The sequence below is a fragment of the Callorhinus ursinus genome, unplaced genomic scaffold, assembly GCF_003265705.2.
Source record: "Callorhinus ursinus isolate GAN/ISIS: 27379988/994484 unplaced genomic scaffold, GSC_fseal_2.0 scaffold20, whole genome shotgun sequence".
In the NCBI taxonomy this organism is placed as follows: domain Eukaryota; kingdom Metazoa; phylum Chordata; class Mammalia; order Carnivora; family Otariidae; genus Callorhinus; species Callorhinus ursinus.
Window position 1 is genome coordinate 30,204,440 of NW_027397082.1, and position 20,019 is coordinate 30,224,458.

Genomic DNA, 20,019 nt, shown 5'->3' on the forward strand with positions numbered 1-20,019 from the left:
CACAGTTCTGGAATCTGCCCAGCTCAGCTGGAGCCTGGACTCTCACTCACAGTGTGACTTGACCTGTGAGATGGGAAGGACAAAGCTTATCATGTATCAGAGCCTGGGTAAGCTTCGGGGGTGGGGGTCGGTGGGTAATTACTTAATAATTCACTTGTGCTCCCTGAAGGACAGAATCAAGGAGGCAGCTGGACCCTAAGGTTAGTTCTGTGGAAAGGCAGCCTCCAGCCAGACTGACAGCGGACGGACACAGGACCCTGGGCTCAGGATGCCCAGGCCCCCAAGCATGACTTCCTAAATCACTTGTGATGACACCCAAATCTGCTGGTAAATGTAGTTTCTTGGGCTAAGGCTTATTTTCAGCATGGCCCACTTGCTCCCATCTCTTTCTGCTCTCCTCTGGCTTCTGGGGCTCAGATGGGAGGCCATTCCTAGCCCCCCAGAATCTTCTGACTTGTTCCTCTTTTACCTTCCCCCAGAGTTGTCCTCCGCGGTGCTTCCTTCACCACCCTCACCCAGTACTCTGCTTCTCTGTACGTCTCCTTCTAGTCTTCCCCTTTTGCCCCCACATGGTCATGGGGTCCCCTTAAGGGAACGTCCCTCATTACAGCAGCTGCTCAGTTAAGGATGCATGTGAGAGCGTTTCCACAAGCCCTCGCGGTGGTGTGTGAGCTCCCACTGTGTGCCGGCAGAGGGCTGGGTGCTGGGGCACCTCTCCCTGATCTCTAATCCCCATGAGGCATTGTTTCCGTGCCAGGAGTCAGGCCTGGAGGGGGTGTGCCAGGAGGACATGTGAGGTGATAACCAAAGGGGCAAACCCACATAAAGCAGAGGCATGATCCAGCTTGTATCCAGAACACAAAGGAAACACCCTGTGGTTGATTTACAAATGCCAACCCAGTGACCCCTATCAGCTGCGGACTGTGCTGGCCTCTGGGAAAGGAAAAGCTGTAGTGTTTCTGCCCAGAAACGCCTGCCATCTGGCAGAGGAGAAACGAGGGGCTTGCAGCTCTGGATTGCTCTGTTCTACTTCCTTCTGAGACAGGAGAGAGGGCTTATTGTCTTGCTTAACTTTCCATGTTTTGGAGAGGAGGACTCAGTACTTGGTTGTCTTCTGACACATGATCCTATTTTTGTCATCAAAGATGTCTTTGCATCAATTATGGACATGGGGAATGTGAATTTTAGAAACATTAAAATATTTCATCAAGATCACACAGCTAGAGAGCGGTGGGGCTAGGATGTGAGTCCAGGGCTTTCTGCTTCCTCTGAGATGGCCCTTTGGTGATAGGTAAGCACATACTGCCTGGGTGGAGGCAGGGAGAAGAGTTGGAGGAATGGAGGATCATGGGAGCTGCGTGGACAGGAGATGATGTGAATGTGGCTAGGACAACACCAGTGGAGGGGTGCAAGGGGGCTGGAGACAGACACAGAATGTATGAGGGCCAGCCTCCTGCAGCGGCGCACTTGAGTCGGACCGAGCACCAAGCACTGAGGACACAGAGATGAATGGCCTCCGCGAGCTCACAGTCCCCTGAGCGAGGGAAATGGGAGCTGGTAGCCACTGAACAGCATCACTGACACTCCGTGCGGGGAGAAGCCCCAGTACAGACAAGGCAAACTCAGGGAAGGCTGCCTGGAGGAGGTGAGCCTGGGGCTGACTCTTGAAGGAGAAGTCAGGGAGGCAGTGAGGTGAACCAGTGGAAATTGACAGCTGAATGCGCTTTCCAGAAAAAGCAAGAAGGGAGTAAAGAGAAAGAGGTGGATGGGACGCCATCTGTTTTCTAGTTGTCCTCTGGAAAACTAGAGATCTAGCTGGTTGGAGATCTGCAGGGCTCCGTCCCCCTCCCCAGCACGGGCAGTGTTCCCGAACCTCCCCCGGTCTCTCCTCTCAGGCTCATCCATCAGGCCTGCCCTCTGGCTTCCTTCTCTGGCACTCTGCCTCCTCTCCTCCAGGAGGGTCGGAACCCTCCCCACAACGTTCCTGTGAGGTCAGCGCTGACCAGACCGGGACCAGAGAATCATGGCTGGAGATTTATCTGTCTGATCCGGATATAAGCAAGAGAGGAACAGAGGATACTGTCTGTCAGAATGAAAGACAGGGTCGGCATAAAAACCGCAGAAACCTGGGCGAAGGATTTGCTGTTATCAGAGTTACCTGTTACAAGACGTCTGGTGACCCTCACGAGCTCTAGGCTCACTTAGCCAAAAATTGTGACATGCTTGGCCCAGGTGTAGGGGAAATCATAGTTGGATGGGATGCTGTTGTCTGGGACCAAGAGGAAGCTCAGTTCCTCTGTGACCCCGATGAGCTAGAGGCTCTCCGGTTAGCAAGGATTTGGGCAGGACTTTTGGGATAAGCTACTTGATGAGAAGTGGTATCCTATGGAAATATGGCTCTTTTTGGTTTTCTTCTGTTGTTTTTTTTTTTTTCCCCAGGCAACTTCCAACAGCTTTATAATAAACAGGCTGTGGCTCCCCAGTAAAGACACATAACAGACGAACAGACCGTGGCCAGAAAGCGGCCCAGGCTCAGGTCACGGGGCCCTCAGAGCCTCCTTAGAGCTGAGCATGGGGCCTGGTTGAGGCAGGCCCAGGATCAGGGGCAGACACCAGAAGAGTCGGCTGGCTGAAGCCCATCAAGAGTCTGTTGATCTGGCTCCATGGCTCCTCCAGGTGGCGTGGGTCTCCTCCAGGGACTGGGTTGCCTTCTTGGGCCACTTGAGTCCCTTGGCGACTGCGTACACGTGTGTCCCCTGAGACGCCCTACTCGGGCCCAACACCTGGTGTTGCCACCAGCTGTGGTTTTCCTCTATTGTGATTGCTCCTCAGTACTGCAGATCCCACAGGAGAATGGACATTTCACATCCTACCCGCAGGTGCCAACCTGGAAAAGCCTCAGTCAACCGCCTCAGAAAGCATGCTGTGAGGAACAGAAGACAGATGTCCCAAATCATCGCTACGCCAGTGAGGATGGGATCTGTGAGCCACAAAGTGAGCTTGATAGGCTAACAGAGGGAGGACACACACTCGGTGGGGAGGTTGGGTAGGCTTCATGGAGGAGGTGGTATGTGGGCAGCCCTGGGGGATGGAGAGGAGTCTGTGGGTGGTGCTGTGGGAATGGAGACAGTGTGAGTGAAGGAAGTCAGATGAGCAGGTGCTGAGGCTGCATGTGGGGGTGGACAGAGACATCGCCGCCCAGCAGGAACTTGGGGCTCTGTCACCTCGGGTGTTTGGCCTTAATTAGGGAAGACCCTTCTCGAACACCCAGAGATGTAATCCGAGGCTGTTGTCACAGATGGAGAAGAGGAGCTGATGAGGTCTGGTCTGGGCAGTAGGAGCCAGAAGTGAGAGAGAAATGCTGCCCCTGGCACGTGGGGGTGGGGGTGGTTAGGGGCTGATGTGAAGCTGGGATTAGGGGAGAGAAGGGGAAAGAGGGCAAGGGGTGGAGTGCGGGGTCGGTGGCTGGACCCTCTGCTGCAGCTGCCATCAGGGATGACAGAGCGTGGTGGGCATCACCCAGCCGGGGTCCACAGGGCCACCCCCTAGGAAACCCTTGCCTTGTTAGCTGCCCGACGGCAGCTCTGCCCTGCTGGAGCTCCACCGGAATAACTTGGAGCCTTCTAGAGTTTCTTCTTTCTCTTTTCAATTTCTTCTTTTTAATTTAAAAGACAATGGGATCAGGGCTAAGCAGGAGAAAGCCGGTGACTAGAAAGTGATGGACGGCTGGTATCCACCCAGGAAGCTCAGAGTCTGGCTGAGGTGGTTCCTCGAAGGTGCGGATGTCCCAGGAGCCAGCCAGGACTCCCTCGGGCAAAGTGGGAAGAGGTCCCCATGGAGGGAGAAGGAGGCATGGGCTCCCCTTCCCACAGAGACAGAGGAATTGGTCAAGAAAACAGGGCTTAGCCTCAGCGACTGGCCAGTACCTCCTGTTGCTGTGGACGCACGGCCTCCTCTGAGGGGCAGGCGGTCTGCGCCCCATGAGCCTCAGTTCCCTGGGTCCTGACCTGTCACCGAGACCTGCGAGGGTGGACCTGATACTATGTGAATATGTCATTATGTCTCAGTTAGTGCAAATAAGCGAGACTGTTTTCCCTGGTAACTTAGGAAATGGTCTCTATCTTAACCAAAAAATCACTTATTACCCCCCAAATGGAAAGACAGGAATAAGAAGACCTGGGGACAGAGCAAGTGGGTTCACAGTTTACAGGCAGCTTCGAGGGCATCTGCTTACCCATCGGCTTTTCGGGGCTGTGAGAACAGACCCCCAGAACGGTCCCTCCACAGACAGCAACTGCAGTGGGACACCAGCTGGTGAGTAGAGAGGTGGCATCAGACCCGGAATGTGCCCTGAGCCCGGCCTCTCCCTTTCCCCTCCAGCAGCTGTTCTGAGGCCCCTGGCCTCCCCGAGCAGCCCCAGGAAATCCTCGTCACCAGGCCTGGTCACTCAAAGCGGGAGTTCACTTCAGCCCTGAGGGTGCATAGGGGTCTGAAAGCATACATGGCGCCAGGTAATGGTCCATCACCATTCACATCGTCCTTCACATATATTCGGGCACCTACTGGAGAGACAAAGGGTGAGTTTTCCCGAAGTGAACAAAACACACCCAGGATACAAGGAACAGCCAAATGATGTCATCCCCGAAATATTCAGTATGTAAGATTAACATCTCTCTTGAGGGGCCATGACAAAGGAGAGAGAACAGGTCTTCCTTGGAGAGAACACTAATCCAAATGGCTAACATTTATCAATGATTTTCTGGGTGCCAAACATTACTCAAGGTGCTTTACACGACTAACTCCTTTGCTCTATCCATCCTCCGTGGTGAGCTCCTAACTTGCTCAAGCTAGAGACCCAGTCTGACTTTCAAACCTTTGTTCTGTATGGGTCCATAAAAGATGCCGATGGTGTATTTATGGAGAGCTTACCAGGTGCAAGGCTGAGCCCCTTACATAAGTGGTCATACTGAATCCCTAAAAAATCCTAGGAAGATGTCTCCCCATTTTACAGATGGGGAAACTAAGGCTCAGAGTGGAGAAAGAATTCCAGGGAGGGTGGCATAGACACCCAGTAGATGAGAGCATCAGGTGGATGGTGGTAAGGAGATGGGGTGGCACTGAGTGGTGACATGTGTTTGGAGAGACAGTGGGTTTGGAATGTTAGGTGGGTGATATGGAACACCTCTTAGGAAAGGGATTCCCTAGGGACTCCTGGGTAGGGAGTTCACATCCTAGAAACAGAATTTGAAAGCAGCACTTCCTCTTTCTTTATTGTTGGTGTTAGACTGGCCAGCTGTCCAGCTCTAGCCTCCTGTAATTTTCCGACATGTCCTTCTCTTTGTAAGACACAGGATTAACATTAAAAATCATAGGAGAGCAAGACTTTGCCACAGGACATTCAATACGCATCGGACACGTGTTGCTGAGCTCTCACCGTGAGCCTGACCCCCATGTCCTGGGACGGCTTAGCGCCAACTGTCCAGGCAGCTGTGTCCCGTTCCTCGCTGGGCTCATGACGACTGCTCTGAGCGGCCTGGGAAAGAAAGGAGCAGTTTCACATGCCTTGGAGTTGTTTATCGGTCATTTTCAAGTTTAAGCCTCAGGCCTGAGTTTTGAGTGGCCAGATGTCTTAAAAAGGTCTACAGATTTCCAAACACAGGTTAAACACGGAGAAACAGAGCAGGAAAAATTCTAGATGTTTGTGCTAGGCAAAGTTGTACATCTGGATATTTAAAAGGCAAGACTTTTAATGGAGCTTTTCGGTTTTCTTGTGGATATTTGGCCTCATGTAGCTGCAAATGTGAATCAAAGTCAGGAAATAATATGTGGATTTGCACGGCAAGTTCAGTGGGCACTGAGCTGGAACTGTCAAAATGAAGGGCCCAAGTGAATGTCTTGGGTTTTGCATTATTGCGAGATGATGACAGCACGTGTGTGTTATATTACAGCAATCTGCCGTGGCATTAATAGTTTTGGTGTGTGATAAATGCAGTAGGTCCCCAAGGAAGTCCACACAGAGGTTAACTCCATCCAAATGAGTTATATATAGCTTGCCTCTCACTAAATTTTAGCAAGTCGCCCTCCACTTTCAAATAACACCACAGTTAGAGCAATATTTTGTATAAATTTTGTCCAAGTGATGAGTGTTTCCAGTGCAGGATTTCATGTTATCCTGGATAATATGTCCTGTGATGCTGAGGGTAATTAGGAGTGAATGCGGAGCAAGCCTATCTCTGGGGAGTTCCCTTGGAGATTATTACATCGAAGCTGTGGAATGGATGAGCCTAATCGGGCTGGATTTGGGAGCCAATTGTGGATCATCTCCAAGGCAGAGAGACTATAGAGTGATCCACAGAAGAAAATACACACTGAAGCCCTCAGTGCTCATGGACTTGTGGCCATTGGGCTCAATGCCACTCGCTGAGAATAAGAAGATCAATATATTATAGAATGCAGGGCAGTGTGGGAGATCAAAGGCATGGGGCAAGTCTGGAGAGGAAAGCTTGGAACTGTATGCTCCACTCTGCCCTGGCCTTGTTCAGCCATCACATACTCCTGAGAGTTACACCCAAGCACCCCCACAGAGGGGTCTGTGGGAAACATTGGGAAGACTTCTTCTCGAATGCTCCTCCCTTGTGACCATAGCGTCCGTCTGCTCTGTTTGGACAAGTAAAAAAGATATTTTCTCACCCAACGGGCCTCTGGTTGGAGTTGTTCTTTAAGGTTTCCTGGACTGAGCAGATCCTGAGTGAAATGCAAGTTAGAAGATAAAGTAGTCTGCTCATTGGGTCCTGGTCTCCATGAGGTTATGTGTGCTGTCAGTGCGGAACATATGGAGAGAGCATGTTTCCCTGCAGTGTACACTTGAGACCTCCCCAGCCATCTGCATGCATACATTCACACTCTCACTTCCATCCTGAATTCTTGCTGCAACTTTTGTTCTTTAAACTATTTTTTTTAAAGATTTTATTCATTTATTTGAGAGTGAGAGAGAGAGAGAGCATGAGCAGGGGGGAGCGGCAGGCAGAGGGAGAGGGAGAAGCAGACTCCTCACTGAGCAGGGAGCCTGCTCTGGGGCTTGGTCCCAGGACCCTGGGATCATGACCTGGGCCAAAGGAGATGCTTCAATGATGGAGCCACCCAGGCGCCCCTGCAACTCTTGTACTTGAAGAGAGGAAGTTTGTCAAGAGAAAGACCCAGAAATGTAGTCTGTCTCAAAGAGGTTTCAGGGGAAACCAAACTAGCAGGATATTCTAATGCAAGTCCTGCAGGGCATTCCTGTTGAGGGAGGGCCTAAGGGAGTGTGCCCCTCTTTTGTCCTTCTTTTTAAATAGGAAAAGGAGGTTGGATGAAAGTTGAGAAGCCAAGTTCCTCAAGTTTGTTTATGGGAAGGAAGCAGTTTATAGGCGAGATTAATGGGATGACTCAGAGGAAACGGATTATTTCTATATAGGTTAGTACTCTTTTTACCAAAGAAGAAATATACGTACGTGGTAATATTCAAACAATAGTAAAGGTATTTAATATCTCATTCCAGATCCTCTAATCATGCTTGCCCAGGGCAGCAATTATTAATAGTTTCTTGTGTATCCTTCCAGAAATTTTCATGTACCAGCAAATACAGAGATGTAAAGGCATATGCAGATGTGTGTGTATTTACATCTCTATTTTTTTCTGTACATGGGAACATATTTATGCAATTCTTCTTTGTATTTGTTTTTCTGATTTGGTCAGTCAGTTATACTATACATTGGAGAAGAAAGTGGAACTTAACCCAAAGCCATGGGCTTGTGGTGTGCCCATCCACTAGAAATGCAGAACGGAGAAGAGCCAGCCTCGCAGCTTTCCCTGTGACCTGGGGTTTCATACAGCTGTAGAGAGCTTGGTTTGACCATAGTATGTGATATAGCAGCTGCTGTTATAAATGCAAATATGGCCTTAATATTGGGTTAATACAATATGGTGTTTGGGACAGAGAAGGTGATAGTTCAAAACGTCACACTCGAGGAGCACATAGATAAATTGGAATGCATTGCGAGGAGAGCGACCAGAATGGTAAAGGAGACTTTAAAAATCATGTCCAGTGAGTTCTGAGTGACAAATCAACAAAGTGCGCCAACCAGCTAACACCCTAACCTCCCAGCTGGACATCCACGAACAAAAAGATCATAAGAGTCTATTTATAATCTGGTTTTGGTCAAGGGGTGAGGGGTCTGGAAAGCTACATGAAGGTAGAAGGGAGGGGGAACATCTTCTATGGGGAATCTTTGTGAAGATTTAGGATCACGAAGAGAGGCCGCTCACGGTGAAGAACAGTCCTTCTGTGGATGGCATCATTAGCCTTTTACGGTGCAGGTCCCATGGCCCTGAAAGTATTCAAGTGAAAGTTGGATAGTCACATGAAAGAAAGGTCATCATGCCATATTGCTCAACACAAAGAGAGAGTCAGAGCGTGCTTTATTGCAAGCTCACCAGGGGTTCCATGGGCCTTATCCTGGTCATCAGGAGAGGCAGTCAGGAGATAATGCACTGTCTGTCTCAGGACAACTTCCAAATGCTCCGGGGTACTAGAGAACCTGCCGGGGAGTGCTTCCCACCTCAAGCCTGTCTGTTTGCATCTAGTCCTCTTCCACTGGGCCGGTCCTTGCAAATCCTACACAGACAGGTGCAGGGGTATGGCAGGTGCTCATCTTCTGACCCCATGTCCACGGGAGAAAACAGATAGCGGCCATGCCTCAGGGACTTCTGCAGGAGGCACCTGGCGTGGTAGGACAGACCAGTGAGCTGGTGTGTCTCCAGGGAGGGCAGCGCATAGTAGGAGTTCCCTCCTACAGCTGCATCCTGGGCCTCGGCTTGCTCCTAGCTCCCAGGGCCAGTCTAACGATATTTCAAGATTGGTCTTGTCCTGGGCCAGCTCGTATTAAGACCAGACTTTGTACGAGAGCCAAGAAAATGTAGATTGGCTTTACCATCCTCCCTGCAACCAATGTTTATCTTCAAGATGTAAGAGCCTGGAACATGCTCCTCTTCTCATGCTTTTCGAAAGCATTGGTGTCATTAAACATTCCCAGACTTTTGAACCTCCCAGGCCCTAACCCCGTACGCACATCGTGAAGCTCGGGGAAGGGGCACTGTCCTGCCAGGATACTGACTGATTTATCCCTCGGAGCTCAGGGGGATGGGCCAGGCTGCGACCAGCCTCTGCGCAGAGCTCCTCACTTGAATAGGAACTGTCAGGACGTGTGAATGAAACACAGAGCAGGACTCTGAAAGGCTCGTGGAGATTTATTATTTCAGACCCGAAAGCCTGTCTGAGTGAAGCAAGAAAATCAGCCTTCAGAGGCAGCTCACTGGGAACTGTGATTGATTTAAGTGTGCTGGGCAATCTCTGTTAGCCAGTGTTCTTATCCCTTCTGTGCCCCCTCCCCAAGTCCAGTCCTTCAGGCAGCATAGTGATGGAGGGAGAACACAGATAACCTCTGGGCAGAGGGTCCTTCAGAGTCTATGGCACAGGTAGCAGGATTTATGGGGTGACCAGCTCCAGTGAAGGTAGAGAGAGCGGGTCAGAGGCTGCAGACCAGCCCTGAGGACTGTTGGCCTCATGTCCTACAGGTCATGATGGCTTTGATGGGGGTGCCCCTCAGACTTGCCTGGAGGGAAAGTGGCCTGGACCCCAGGGGCAAGAGGTTTCTGTAGTGCCCCGTGGATGGACTGGTCACAGGCTCTACACTCACTGGAGGACTAGTTTTTTTATCAGTAGTCCCTGAGCTGCAGAAAGATGAGAAGGTCATCATCAAACATTGGTGGTGCCCCCTGGAGGAAGACATGAGTGCACCCGCATTCACTCGGCTCCTTGCCCTGATGGGGCTTCCTCAGGGCAGGCTCCTTGAGGGTGCTGAAGAAAGAAGCAATAAGCCCAAGAAGACCCGTTGTTCCATAACAAGCTTCCCCAAAACTTGGGCTTAAGATAACAACCACTTTATAATATCTCATGATGTTGCAAGTTGGAATTTGGTCAGAGCGTAACTGACAATTTTACCTCATGTGGTGTGGACTGGATTTACTTGGTGGTCATCAGCAGATGGCTAGATTGTCTGAAGGGCTCCAAATGTCTTTACTCACATGCCTTGTGCCTTGAAGGGGACGGAGGGAAGGGTAAGTCCAGCTGGGACCCTCTCCCTCTCCAACAGTGTAGATGGATTTCTCACACGGTGGTTTAGGGCTCCCAGAGCTGGTGTGTGTCACTTACACCATACTCTGTTGGTCAAAGGGGTCACAGGCTAGCCCACTTCAACGGGAGGGGACAGAGAGCTCCCTTTCCGAAGGAGGGATGTCAGAGAACTTGCGGGCATCCTGAACCTAATGCACCCACCTTCCCACCGACTATTTATTTATTCATTCAGGATTTATTGAGTCCTTACAATATATCAGATGCTGAACTGGATGATAAGGGAAAATTACGATAATACTAATATATACCAAGTGTTTATTATATGCCAGGCACTGATCTAAGTACTTTACATATACGGACTCATTTTCATTCTTGCAATAACTATTGTACAGATGAAGAAACTTCTGTACAGAGAAGTGAAAAGACTTGCCCAAGTTCCATAGCTGGGAAATGGGAGAATCCAAGTCTGACCCCGCTCATCTCAAAGCCTGTACTCTTTCCCACTGTCCTGTAGTGCCTCCATTATCTAATCTGACATAGGTCTTGCTCCAAGCAGCTCTGGTTTTACGACTGAAGTAGGGCCTTCACCTGACACCATTTCCAGCAGAGAGAGCAGCCTACTGCTGCTGGGCGGTCAGGGAGGCGATTCTCCACCCAGAGTGCTGCTGCTGTGGGCTGCATGGAGGTGGTGTTGATCCACCTTTTACTTAATTTCGTTAATTTTTTTTTTTTAAGATTTATTTATTTATTTGAGAGAGAGAGAGAGAGCGCGTGCGCAAGTACAGGGGGAGGGACAGAGGGAAAGGGAGAGATTCTCAAGCATACTCCTTGCTGAGGGGGGCGCCTCACACAGCAAGATCTGAGGACCGTGAGATCATGACCTGAGCTGAAATCAAGGGTCAGACAACTTAACCGACTGAGCTACCCAGGCACCCCTTAACTTCATTAATCTTAACATTTGTATCTTCTTTTGTCATGCTAAAATTCTCAGTTCCTTGCAACTCCAAAAAAATTACTTACGTGCTTTATCTTACAATTAAAGACATAAAAAACAGTCTCAACAACAATCCCAAAACTATCTCCAACAATATACTCATTGAAAATATTTCTATTTTCACAGTTTTTATGTGTGTTTATGCCATAAGTCAATAGAGTTAGGTGTATTATTTCTTTCAACTGGCTTTTGTTTTTTAAGGATTTCATATTTTAAATTTAATTGTGTTATAATTCTATAAAAGATTTACAAGGTTGCACCCGCCAAAAGAAAGCCTACTGTGCAAAGTCCAGGTTTATCGCTGTTCCTTCCATCATGTTCTCTTCCTCCCCAAATGTAATTTTGTCATTGTTGCTGCTTTTCTCTGTTGGAGGTTCTTCCTTTTTATTGGTAAAACGGATACAACATAAACTTGATCACTTTAACCATTTTTAAATGCACAGTTCATTGACATTAATTACATAAACCCTGTTTTGCAACCATCACCGTGACCCATCTCCAGCAGCACTTCATCATCCTGCACTGAAAGTATACCTGTTAAGCCTAAATTCCTCATTGCCCCCTCCCCCACATCTGGTAATCATTGTTCTCCTTTTAGTCTCTATGAATTTGACTACTTGATGCCCTTATGTAAGTGGGATCATGCAGTATCTGTCTTTTTGTGTGTGGCTTATTTTAGTTTGTGGAATGTCTTCAAGTTTCAGGCATGTGAGAGCAGACATAAGGATTTCATTCCTTTTTTCACCCCGAATAATATTTCATTGTATGAGTATACCACATTTTGTTTATCCATTCATCCACCAATGGACATTTGTATTGTTTCATTCTTCTGCTGTTGTGAATATTAAACTTTCTGTTTAAGATAGTTGCAGATTCCCATGTAGTTCTAAGAAATCCTGGGTACTCTTTCTTCAGGTTTTTCCAGAGGGAACATCTCATAAATCAAAACCAGGATCCACTACAGTCCAATAGACACTATGTTGTACTATAATGTAAAATATAATATAGCAGGTAAAATGCAGTATTCTACATACAGTATCACAAACTAGATACTGACACCGATTGAGTCAAGATACTCTCTTGGGCCCACCCCTCCTATATTCTTATATAACAATTGCCTATCTCCTTTCCATCCCTATAATTTTGTCTTTATTTTGCCTATATTCCTAATATAGAGATCTAATTTTGCCTATATTCCTAATGTAGGAATCTCCTAATTTCCTTTCCATCCCTATAATCTTGTCATTTCAAGATATTACATAAATGGAATTCAACTGCATATAAGCTTTTGGGATTGACTTCTCTAGATCAGCATAACAACTTTGAGATTCATTCAAATTGTTGTATGTATCAGTGGTAGTTGTCTGTGTTTGTTTGTTTTAATTGCTGAGTAGTACTCCAAGGCATGGATATACCACTATTTTTTTCAACCATTTACTTACTGAAAAGTATCTGGGCATTTCCAGTTTTTTTGGCTGTTATACTGCAATGAAAATCTATATACCAGTTTTGAATGCACATAAATTTCTGTTTCTCTGGGATAAATGCCCAAGAGAATGATTTCTGCATTGTATGGTATTGCATGTTTTGTTTTATAAGAAACTAACAACAGTTTTCCAAAAGAACTGTGTAATTTTTTATTCTAGAAGCAATGTATGAGTAGTCCAATTTCTCTGCATTCTCACGGACATATGGTGTTGTCATTATTTTTTATTTCAGCTAATCTGATAGGAGTGTGGTGATATCTCATTGAGATTTTAATTTGCATATTTTAATGGCTAATGATGTTGAATATATTTTCATGTGCTTATTTTCCATCTGTTTATTCTCTTTAGTAAAATGTTCATTTTTTTTGCTCGTCTTCTAATTAGATTTTTTTAATGTTGAATTTTAGAGTCCAGATATTAGTCCTTTGTCAGATATGTGATTTTCAAATATGTTATTCCATTCTATAGCTTGTCTTTTTATATTCTAAAAGGATTTTTCACAGAGCAAACTTTTTTTTTAATTTTTATGAGGTCCAGTTTATTAATTATTCCTTTTATGAATTGTGCTTTTGGTGTCAAATCTTTGCCTAGTAGTAGATTTTAAATCTTTTCAATTTTGGGGGGAAATGTTATAGTTGTACATTTTAAATCGAAGTCTGTGATCCATGTTGAGTTAATCTTTTTATAAGGTATGAGGTTTACATTAAAGTTCATTTTTTACCTATATGTCACCTCTTCCAACACCGTTTGTTAAAAAGGCTATCTTATCTCCATGTAATTGCTTTTGCACCTTTGTCAAAAATCAATTGGGCATATTTGTGTGGACATATTTCTGACTTACCCCTTCTGGTCCATTGATCTATGTACCTGTTTCTCGGATATTACCAGAGTCTTGACCGCTGTCAGCTATATAAGTCTTAAAGAGTAAGTAGGTAGGCAGATTCCTCCCACTTTATTCTTTTTTTTTTCCAAATTATTTCAGCTCTTCTAGTTTCCTTGCCTTTCCAAATAAATTCTATGATAAGCTTTCTTATATCTAAAATTCTTGTGGTTTTGATAAGAATGGTTTTATTTTATTTTTTTATTTTTTAAAGTTTTTATTTATTTATTTGAGAGCAAGCAAGAGAGTCAGTGAGAGAGAAAGAGAGTGCATGAGCAGGGGGTCGGGCAGAGGGAGAGGGAGAATCAGGCTCTCTGCTCAGCGGGGAGCCCGATACGGGGCTTGATCCCAGGACTCTGGGATCATGACCTGAGCCAAAGGCAGACGTTTAACGGACTGAGCCACCCAGGTGCCGAAGAATGGTTGTAAAACTATATATTGGTTTGAGGGGGATTGACATTTTTACTATGAAAATCTTCAATCCAGGAACATTATATGGCTCTCTATTTACTTAAAACTTTGATTTCTTTCACCAGAGTTTTGTGGTTTTCAGAGTATAAGCTCCTTACATATTTCACTGAATTTATCCCTATGTATTTTTTGAGCAATTGTAAGTGGTATTGTATTTTTAATTTTGGCGTTCACATGTTAACTGGTAGGATATAGAAATATAATTGATTTTTGTATGTTTCTCTCATACCCTGTGAACTTGCTGAACTCATTTATTAATTCTAGGAATTTTCTTCTTTTAAAAACATTTCATTTAGGTAATCATGCTATCTGCAAATCCTGTTTATTCTGTTAAAATCAGCATTCCTTTTACTTTCTTTTCTTACTTTCTTTCTATTCCACTAGCCAGAACTTCTATATATGCAACATCCTTGCCTCATCTCCACACTTACAGGGACAGTATTTAGTCTTTCATCATTAATATGAAATTAGCAGTGGGGTTTTTGTAGACACTCTTCATCAAGTTGAAGAAGTTCAGTATTCCTAGTTTTTTGAGAACTTTTAGATTAACAAATGCTAGATATTTGCAAATAATTTTTCTACATTAACATAATCATGTGATTTTTTTTCTACTTCAACCTAATGATATGGTAGATCACATTTATTGATTTTTAATATTGAACCAACCAGGCATCTTTGATATAAGCCTTGTTTGGCTGTGGTGTATAATTTTTCTTCATATATTGCTGGATTTTATTTGCTAATATTTTGTTAATGATCTTTTCACATCTATATTAATGAGTGATATTGGTCTGTAATTTTATTTTTTATATTGTATATGTCTGATTTGGGTATCTAGATAATGCAGCTTCATAAAATAAATTGGGAAGTGTCCTTCATCTAACATTTCTGGAACAAATTGTGTAGAATTGGTGTCAATTCTTTAGAAATTTGATAGAATCCTCCAGGGAAACCATCTGAGTCTGGCAATTTCTCTTTAGGGGAGTATTAATTATGAATTTAATTTCCTTAATAATTTTAGAGCTATTAAATGATTGATTTCCCATTTGATGAGTTGTAGTAGTTCTTCCTTTCCAAGGAGTTGGTGTAATTCATCTATGTTTTTCAGTTCATATATATAGGGTTCCTCCTAACATTTTCACATTACTTTTTCTTTTTTTTTTTTTTTAAAGATTTTATTTATTTATTTGACAGAGAAAGAGAGAGAGAGTTCACAAGCAGGGGGAGAGGCAGAGGAAGAGGGAGAAGCAGGCTCCCGGCTGAGCAGGGAGCCCAATGCAGGGCTCGATCCCAGGACCCTGGGATCATGACCTGAGCCGAAGGCAGCCGCTTAACCGACTGAGCCACCCAGGCACCCCTCATTACTTTTTCTTTTGTATGCAGTGTCAAGTCATATTCCTTGACTAATTCCTAATACTGCTACTTTGTACCATGTGTCTTTTTACTTTGCCGTCTTATTAGAAGTTTGTTAATTTCACTGATCTTTTCCAACAACAAGCGTTTTGAGTTACTGATTTTATTTATTTTCTGTTTTCTTTTCCTAAAATTTCTATTCTGATCCTTATGATTTGTCCCCTTCTAATTGTTTTTGGCTTATATTTGTCTTGTATTTCTAGATCCTTGAAGTGGAACCTTAGTTTATTGACTTGAGTTTTTTCCTCTTTTCTAATGTGTTATAGTGCTATATATTTCCAATACAGTACTGTGTCAATGGCGCCCCCTGAATTTTAATAATGTTACATCCTAATTTTCATTCAATTTGACACATTTTAAAAATTTTTCCTTAGGTTGCCGCCTTTAGGACGAGAGCTGGCTGCGACGGTCGGTGAAGAATGGCTGCCTCGCACCGCTTCATCTTGTGCAAGCTGGCGGGAACGATCAGATAAGGCCTTTTTCACACAATGTGACACAGCCTCTGCGTGGACTACTGCTTTGGGGTCCGGGCCTTCGGTGCGACGCTGAGCGGGAAAGAACCGTTATTTCCTCTTCTTCCCTCCCCCATCAACACTGTGCAACCGGCGAGGCCGTTGGGGAGGCCATCCCCGTGCGTGCCCTGCTGCCCAGGACATGTACTTATAGGCAACATTATAATATCAGGATTTGACCCTGTTGACAATGTCTCTGTCAAGTCGACAAACAGCTATTGTTAACCCTCCACCACCAGAATATATAAATACTAAGTAGAATGGGCGATTGACAAATCAACTGCAGTATCTACAAAACGTTGTCCTGAAGGCTTTATGGAAGCATAGTTTTTCCTGGCCTTTTCAGCAGCCTGTGGATGCTGTGAAACTAAAGTTGCCAGATTATTACACCATTATAAAGACCCCAATGGATTTAAATACAATTAAGAAGCGCTTAGAACATAAGTATTATGTGAAGGCTTCAGAATGTATAGCAGACTTCAACATAATGTTCTCAAAATGTGATTTATACAACAAGCCTGGAGATGACATTGTTCTTATGGCACAAGCTCTAGAGAAGTTGTTTAGGCAGAGATTATCTCACATGCCACAAGAAGAACAAATTGTGGGTGATAAGGAAAGAATAAAGAAAGGCATTCAACATAATGTAGCAGTTCCTTCTGTTAAAGAAAAACAATCCCCCAAAGCACTGGAAAAAGTATTTAAGCCGCGAGTGATTCTCTCTGTATTTCCTGAGACATCAATTTCTCCTTCAAACATGGCACAAGGTACTCCACTCGACTCTACCTCACAAACAGTGGCCCAAGTTACAAGAGGTGTGAAGAGGAAAGCAAATACCACAACTCCTACAACTTTAGTAGTTAAAGCAAGTGGTGAATCTTCCCCAACGCTTGCAGAAAAAAAATCAGTGAAAATGCCACCTATAAATGTGCTGAAGACTGTTTTGCCAGATTCTCAGCAACAATGTAAAGTTGTAAAGAATGTTAAAGTGACCGAACAGTTAAGGCACTGTAGTGAGATTGTTAAAGAAATGCTTGCAAAGAAACACTTATCCTATGCATGGCCCTCTTATAACCCTGTTGATGTTAATGCTTTGGGGCCCCATAACTACTATGATATTGTGAAAAATCCAATGGATCTTGGGGAATTAAGGGAAAAATGGACAACCAAGAATATAAAGATGCATATGAATTTGCTGCAGATGTTAGATTAATGTTCATGAATTGCTACAAATACAATCCTCCGGATCATGAAATAGTGACAATGGCAAGAATGCTCCAGGATGTTTTTGAAATGCATTTTGCGAAAATCCCAGATGAACCTGTTGAGAGTATGCCTGTCTGCTCCGTCAAAACAGATACCACAAAAATCCTTGGTAGAGAAAGCAGTAGTGAAGCTTCCTCTGAAGATAACTCTTCTGGTGATTCTGAAGATGAACGAGTTCAACGTCTTGCAAAGCTTCAGGAGCAGCTGAAAGCTGTTCAATCAACAGCTTCAGGTTCTCTCCCAAGTCCCTCTCTGTAAGCTAAAGAAAAAGAATAAGTCTAAAAGGGAAAAGAAGAAAGAAAAGGCTAATAACAGAGATGAAAATCCAAGAAAAAAGTTTAAGCAAGTGAAATTAAAGGGAAAGTCCAAAAACAATCAGCCAAAGAAGAGGAAACAATAGGTGTTTGCTCTGAAACCTGAAGCTGAGGCTAGTGCTAAGCCTATGAACTATGATGAGAAAAGGCAGCTAAGCTTGGATATAAACAAACTTCCTGGAGAAAAACTTGGGCGAGTCGTTCATATAATACAATCAAGAGAGACTTCTCTGAGAAATTCCAACCATGACGAGCTAGAGATAGACTGAAACACTGAAAGCATCAACACTGAGAGAACTAGAAAAGTATGTTGCCACGTCTACAAAAAAGACCGCTAAAACCTCATGGTAAGAAAATAATGAAGTCCAAAGAAAAAAATTTCATTCACAGAAAAAACAGGAGTTGGAAAAGTGGTTACTAGATGTCAATAATCAATTAAATTCTAGAAAATGTCAAATAAAACCTGAGAAAGCTCAGCGCCCCCCCCGCCCCCCGCTGTTGGAAGTGGTTCCCAGCTGAGTGAGAGCAGCAGCAGCAGCAGCGGCAGCTCATCAGAGATGGAGAGCAGTAGCAGCGATTCAGGCTCGTCCGACAGCAATGATTCTGAATCAGAAATGTTTCCTAAATTTACTGGAGTAAAACAGAATGATTCTCCTAAAGAACAAGTAAAGATACAGTCTTCTGTGCAAGATAAAGCATCTGCAAAAACCACCCTTGTTTGTCAGACTTCATATTCATGTGAAACACCACCAAATCACCACCAGTTACCATTTAATCATCAAGAAGTAGAACATTTAGAGTGTGAAAAACATTTCACCTTTACAAATTCTGCCTCCCTCAGGTGATTCTGAACAACGTTTGAATGGCCTGTGACTCATCAGTCTGGTGATAATGACACAGCGGTGTTAGAATCTGAACGTCAAGTACCTGCGCAGAAGGATATAAGATCAAGAATGCAGACTCTTGGAAAAACTTAGGCAAACCAGTCAAAACATCTGGTGTACTGAAATCCTCAGATGAGCTCTTCAACCAATTTAGAAAAGCAGCAATAGAAAAAGAAGTAAAAGCTCGAACACAGGAACTAATACGGAAACATCTGGAACAGAATACAAAGGAACCAAAAATATTTCAAGAAAATCAGAGGGAACTTGGCTTCACTCAAGAATCTTTTTCAAATAAGACGCAAAACCAGTACCTTGGAGAAGAACAGAAAGAACATCAGCAGTCTTCGGAAGCTCAGGATAAATGCAAACTCTGGCTTCTCAAAGACCGTAATTTAGCAAGGGAGAAAGAGCAAGAGCGGAGGAGGAGAGAAGCAATGGCTGGTACCATTGATATGACTCTTCAAAGTGACATTATGACAATGTTTGAAAACAACTTTGATTAAAACTTACTAAATTAACCATCAACTTAAAATGAATGATATAAAAGATTAAAATGCATATGGTAAAATGATTGCTTTCAAACACCAAGATACCAATCTTATATTGTATTTTGACTGCTCTAAAATCATTAAACAATTTTCACATATATTTTTAATAGCTATATGTTCATTTTCTAAATGGTATAATTTACAGGAAATTTCATAATTTTGGATCCTAAAAATTGAATAAGTTCCCAGATGCTATTCATTTTATAAATAACTGTCTGCTATGTATTATAGGCCCTGTCTAAGCAGTGAAAATCCAAATGAGATAGCCCCTTCTTGTTTAAAAACGAAATATATATAAAAGTGTATCAAAAACAGCCCCTGTTGAGTTTTTAACTTTTAAAACAAATACCTATCTGCCTTAAAATATTTAGAATCTCTAACAAATAATACTTGTTTTTTTCTGTCAGGTTACATAAGATTTTCTGCTGATTCTGTATGCAAAATTTATATTGAAATTTAGTTTAAAGAGAATGTTACCTATGGTTTGGTTGATGTTAAATTTGAGCAAAATAATAGTAAATATTATGATGTAAGTTTCTATAGGAACTTATACAATTCTTATATGCATATGTGATAGCATTGAATGTTTACATTTTTACTTAACTGTGTAGTCTTTAAATCTGTAAATTATTTTTGTTTCATCATTCTCAAGTTGCAATTATGTATAAATCATGTGTATCCACTTCATATATTTTAACATTTTGGACTCTTGAAGTGTAACATGATTCAGGCCCCTTTATAATACCATCTAAAGTAAAAATTCAAAGTGAGTGCATATTATAGAGAGAAAGAGAAAAAGTTTTCTTGACTTCATTTGTTTTTATAATCAATATAATTTTTTTGAAATATCTAAATGACAGCCATTTTAAAAATATGATCGACTAGTGGCTAAAATGGTGGTGAAACCTTCATGAAACATAGCTAGAATTAAAGTGGTAGTCATACCCGTTCAACTATAACTCTTTTTTTTTTTTTTTAGATTTTATTTATTTATTTGAGAGAGAGAGAGCACAAGCCAGGGGAAAGAGGCAGAGGGAGAAGTAGACTCCCCACTCAGCAGGGAGCCTGATGTGGGGCTC

At 43.7% G+C, this 20,019-nt stretch overlaps 1 pseudogene; it reads left to right on the forward strand.

Annotated features, from left to right (window-relative positions):
- The first annotated feature begins 16,029 nt into the window (after positions 1 to 16,029).
- LOC112830721 (bromodomain testis-specific protein-like) lies at positions 16,030 to 19,040 on the forward strand (annotated as a pseudogene).
- Positions 19,041 to 20,019: the final 979 nt, after the last annotated feature.